We start from the raw sequence: 6039 nt of genomic DNA on the forward strand, positions 1-6039 counted from the left end.
CAATAATGGATGTGGTTTTTCTACTTTCATTGGAATAAAGATCTCCTTATAAGATGGCACTCTAGATTAGGACATCCTTCTTGTGATGTAGTCCATAGAGTAATTAAGTCTTGTGACTTGCCATTGTCTCTTAATGATTTCAATAAAGAATTTGTTTGTTCTTCTTGTCAATTGGGTAAAGGAAAAAGACTTCTCTTTTATACTTCATCTCGTCTCTCTACCTCTCCATTACAGCTTATACATACTGATGTATGGACCTCACCAATACAATCCATTGATGGCTTTAAATACTATGTTGTATTTGTAGATGACTTTTCACGCTTTACATGGTTCTATCCTCTCACTCCTAAATCTGAAGTGTTTGCACAATTTGTCAAATTTAAACTCATGGCTGAAAATCAATTCTCAAACACCATTAAATAGCTCCAATCTGATGGTTGTGGGGAATATTCCTCCAATCTTAGCAAAATGCTTTAGCTAAGCGAAAGTTGAGACACATTCTTGAGACAGGACTTACCCTCTTAGTTCATGCACATTTGCCCAACCGATATTAGGTAGATTCCTTTGCTACAATAGTTTATATCATTAATAGACTCCCTACTCTTGTACTTGATAATCAATGTCCATATTTCAAGTTGTATGCTAAGCTACCGGATTATCTTAATCTACTCATACTTGGCTGCAAATGCTATACTTTACTTAAACCCTTTGGCCTCCATAAGTTGGAATACAAATCTAAGATGTGCATTTTCCTCGGATATCATAATGCTGGATACAAGTGTCTTGACCTTGTTTCCAATAAGATATACCACTCTAAGCATGCAATTTTTTATGAGAACAACTGCTGCACTTCCCTATAAGTTATTTGCAGTGATTGATGTCCCTTTTCTCCTACCTGTAAGTGCTCATTTTGCCTCATCACCTCCTATTTTAACTTCTGATAAGTCTCACTCTATTGAATCTGGTATATCATGTGCTCCATCCTCCACTGATTTCCCTATACCCACAACATCAGTACCCACTTCTATACCTGTATCCAAATCATCACAACAACAAACATCATCTTCGCTACCCAACACATCCAACCATCTCATTCCTTCAATTCTTGACACTATTTCTTCTTCTCAACCAACACATGCATAAGCTCAAACCCAACCTCTATCATTATCTCATCTAACACATCCTATAATAACCAGATCACAAACAGGCTCCCTCAAACCCAAGCCTTTCTTAGACTATTATCTCTTTCATTCCACCAAACATTCATTCGTCTCCTTTGATACTATCCTACATGAAATTGAACCCATAAGTTACTCCAATGCTGCTACTGATCCATGATGGAAGGATGCAATGACATAGGAATTTGAAGCTCTTACATCAAATGGTACATGGACCTTGTGTGTTGGGCAAGCTAATCAATTTATGGATTAAAACAAGCTCCAAGAGCTTGGTTCAATAGACTCTCATCCTTCCTATTGGAACTTGGCTTTCAAGCTTCACTTGTGGACTCATCTCTCTTTATGTATGATAAATCTCATGTTCACTTATTTGTATTAATTTATGTTGATGATATTTTAGTTACAGGGACACATGTTGTTATGATTACTACACTTATCACTGCACTACAACAAGAGTTCCCTCGTAAAGACCTTGGACCACTTGCATTTTTTCTTGGCATTCAAGCCACCAGATCTCCAGATGGACTTCATCTCTGCCAAGCTAAGTACATTGCAGATCTCCTCAATTGACATCATATGTTGGGTGCCAAGCCAGCTAAGGCTCCATGCTAATCTGGGTCTAAACTTTCCCAATTATATGGCACCTCCCTCACAAATCCTTTAGAATACAGGCAAGTGGTTGGTGCACTACAGTACTGTACCTTAACTCGTCCAAAAATCTCCTTTGTTAATAAACTATGTCAAAATATGCATGCTCCCACTTTAGCTCACTAGTCTGCAGCTAGAAGAGTTTTACGTTACTTAAGGGTCCAACAGATCATGGTTTGCATTACACCAAAGGTCCACTACATTTATCAGCTTATAGTGACTCTGACTGGGCTAAAAATCCAGATGATCATTGCTCTACCTCAGGTTTTGCAATTTTTCTTAGCAATTGCTTGATCTCTTGGAGTGTTAAAAAGCAATCAGTCATTTCCCGTTCAAGCGCAAAAGCCAATTATCATTGTTTGGTCCTCATTGTTGCTGAATTATTTCGGTTGAGAATGTTGTTTAAGGAACTCTAGGTTCCCCTATTGTCTATTCCCACATTGTGGTGTGACAATATTAGTGCATTGGCCCTTGCATCTAACCCTGTTTTTCATGCAAGGACCAAGCATATCGAAGTGGGCTTTCACTTCATTCGAGAAAAGGTAGCTAACCGTGATATCTTAATCAAGTTTATTTCATCCAAAGATCAAATTGCAGATGTGTTCACCGAGGGACTTCCATCTCCTCAATTTCTTTACCTAAAGTCCAAACTCATGGTGGTTCCCCCCATCAGTTTGTAGGGGGTTGTTGAAAACAGAGTCCAGTCAAACCCAACTACTCAAGTCAGCACAGCTACCCATAAGATAAGGCTCTATGCATAACTACTAGAAAGGATGTTGAGCTGGATAATTATTCTCTAAGATAGCATATATATGAATTTATTCTTTGAGATTTAGATAACTCAGATTCAAATGTACTTAGATAAGTTTACATTATTTTGAAACACTTTGTACTGACTACATAAATCAATAGATATGTTTAGGGTTGGCAAGTTGCCAAACCCTATCTTTACATTTATCTTTCACATTGGTTGGGAATAATGCAGATTGTAACAAACAGAATTTTATTTAAAATACAGTAGCTAACAACGACAATATTGTATCCGTTGAAAATAAAATAAGTAATGGCAATGGCTAAGAATGTTATGAGGAGGACATTATCGAGGAAAATAAATTCAAATAGCAATGATAAAAAGATAATTGCAAAACTAGATTATTAGCAACGAAATTAAAATGTTTTGTCCATTGAAATAATAATTAAGTCATTGCAATTGGTTTTTTGCAAGAAAAAATTAGGGATGACAATATGTGATATAACCCATGAATCCAACACCAAATTAGTGGGTTTAAGTTTGATATTAACGAGTTTGGGTAAAAACAGGTTGATCCGTTAAGACACGATTTATAAACGAGTCAATAACGGGTCAACCTGCTTAACATGAAATTAACCCGTTGTGACCAGTTTACAATTTATTTCAAAATTAAAATTTTAGTATTGTTAAGTTGTAATATTGGTATTTCTCAGTATGATTATGTTTTTATTGTTGAGATTGTAATTTTAGACCAATGCTCATATTTATTATTGTATAGTTTGTAATATTGCTTTTATTATATGTTAAAATTTTAAAAATGTTGATATATATTTTTTAAGATATTGTGGTTATTAATAAATATAAATTTTAACTTTTATGTAAAATTATGTTAATCATGTCAAATGAGTTATGCATTTTAGTTCAACCCATTTACACGAAACAAACAAGTTTAAATGAATCGTGTCGTGTTAACATATTTATAATTAATTATTAACGACTCAAAAAGGGTGATATGACATGATCCGTTATCTAAATGGGTTGGGTTAGCTAGGGTTTTGAAATTTGACACGTTTAGCTTAACGGATTGGGTTTGGGTTGACCTATATAGTTCGAATATTCATGACTTGACACGACGCAAACACGACTAAAAAACACGATTTGCCACCCCTAGAAAAAATTGACTATCTAATATTACCAACAAATTGTTTAGACACCCGACTCTACGCATGTGGTGTCCACAGAGACATACTCCTGGCCAGATTCCCATACGAAGTACTTCCCCCAAGATAGTTGAGCTTCATGTAACTAGGCTGATCAGGTTTGATCCATTTAATGAAAAACATAACATATTTCTTTTCTGCAAGGAATAATTAATAGGAATACGTAGCTTTCCAAACATAATTAATTATTACATCAAAGGTGCCTAGCTAGTTTATTAACCAATAAGTAGGGAATCAGCTAGCTAGGGCTCTTTATCCTCCAAATGATTAGTCATCTATACTTTGTGTCCAAGTTTTCTGGCCAGCTTCTATGCATGCATGCATGCATACTCGCAAAACATGATTTTCATAACCATAAATTAATCGGAGAATAACCCACGTACGCACAACTAATCCAAGTTGTGAATTCTCCTTATAATTATAATATGCATATTAAAACCAGAAAAGCATCATCTGCCAGATCTAGGTTTCGCTTTTGATCAGCAACCCAGCTTATGCCGATCAAAACAGAGAAAAATCTCCAACTATTATTACCAACTAATTATTAACTCACTCCAGCATAAAACATGCATGGTCGTCTAAGCTGCTAGCTTTCAGCAACACTAGGCCGCACCAGTAGACAATTACAATCCCCATGCATGCGCACCTTGAGGCTAAAAGCTGCCGTACTGTAGTAACTTCTTAACATTTTGATCAAAGGGTACTAGACTATCATGATCATGATAACATCTCCAGTTAAAGACTGAAATCTTTATTGGAATGCATATATTCCAAACACATTTATTCCATTAGGCATTAGTAGTACTTGTTGATCAAGAGATTCCTGCATACTGCTTTTATACGAAAAAATAACCACTCGATCTGGGCAGCCTTCCAAAAATCAAGAGATTGTAATCTATTCCAAAAGTACTCCACCCAGTCGAAGACATGATAACTCGATCGGAAACCTGACCAATCATCATATTAATTACCGATCGAACAACACAGCTCTGACTGATTCGTTAGTTTTTTCCTTTTACCTTTTTGCCATTTAGTTTATACATGTTTTTTCATGCTATCTGAGGAATTAACTGTAAGAAGCTTGAAGACTGCTTAATTATTGGCATATATTATTATTATTATTATTATTATTATTATTATTATTATTTGCATGTAGCAAGTGAAAGTGAACTCCACTACCTGAGAAGTACCATACCCAAACTTGGAGGTTTGACTGATTAATCGAGGGATACAGTCTGATCAGTCGTAGAGTAGCAAAATGACTAACTTATTTTTGCTTCAACTTCCTACCTGTATTGCTGCTACGTATTACTTCAGTTTGTCCGAAGTGTTAGTATTATTTAAGTTAATGGACCTACATAGATTATCAATCTTACACTGTATAATTGACAAATATAAGATTTGAATAATGTTTGTATGACCTAATAAATGTGATTAATAACGTGATATAACCAGACCATTGACACATCTCTAGAAGCCCATGGTTTTGGTTAGATCGTGAGTATAAAGTGGTACGGGCTCAATTCATGTGTAGAGACTCATTAAAGACCCATATAATTCTATTATTTTATGATAAAATTGAAATTCGAGTATTATATATGGATTATGATCCTCACTTCAGATTCTTGTTCTTGACTTTACACATTCTATTACTGTGAGTTTTTCTAGAAAATGAATCTTGGATGGGAAGACTATATTGCTGCGCTTTTCTCTCCAATGGCTACAGATATGCTCTCTTTGCTAAATTTTCACATAGATTTGACAATAGATCTTGGTGTTTTTGGATTTTATACAAGATCCAACAAGTATATCAATGCAAACTTGTCAGCTTCGTGCAGAAATAAAGCTTGTAAAATACGATTTTGTATTTTATGAAGTTTTTATTGCTCAAAGTTCCTTATGATTCAGTTTTTGAAGTGATTGGAAAGTTTCTCTTGAGTTGTTGTGGTGGTTGCCGGTGTATAGCCCATCAAGTCTGTAAAAAATCGGCACTTATGGTGGCCAAAAGCTTTTATTTTATTAGCTTTTGACTAAAAAGAAGCTGCCAGAGGCATGGGAGGAAGCTGAAAATGTCCTCACCAACGTTTGCTCATCTAGATTTGCCAAAAAAATGGTTCGATTGGCCGAACCGATGGCTGGAACAGTGATGGCGCCAATGGCTTATTTCTGCTGTAGTGACTCGGGTTAGATGAGTTTATTTCTAGGTCATATTTTAAAATTCAGGTAGGATTTATTGTGAGAA

The sequence above is a fragment of the Juglans microcarpa x Juglans regia genome, chromosome 1S (genome assembly GCF_004785595.1).
Source record: "Juglans microcarpa x Juglans regia isolate MS1-56 chromosome 1S, Jm3101_v1.0, whole genome shotgun sequence".
NCBI classification, from domain to species: Eukaryota; Viridiplantae; Streptophyta; class Magnoliopsida; order Fagales; family Juglandaceae; genus Juglans; species Juglans microcarpa x Juglans regia.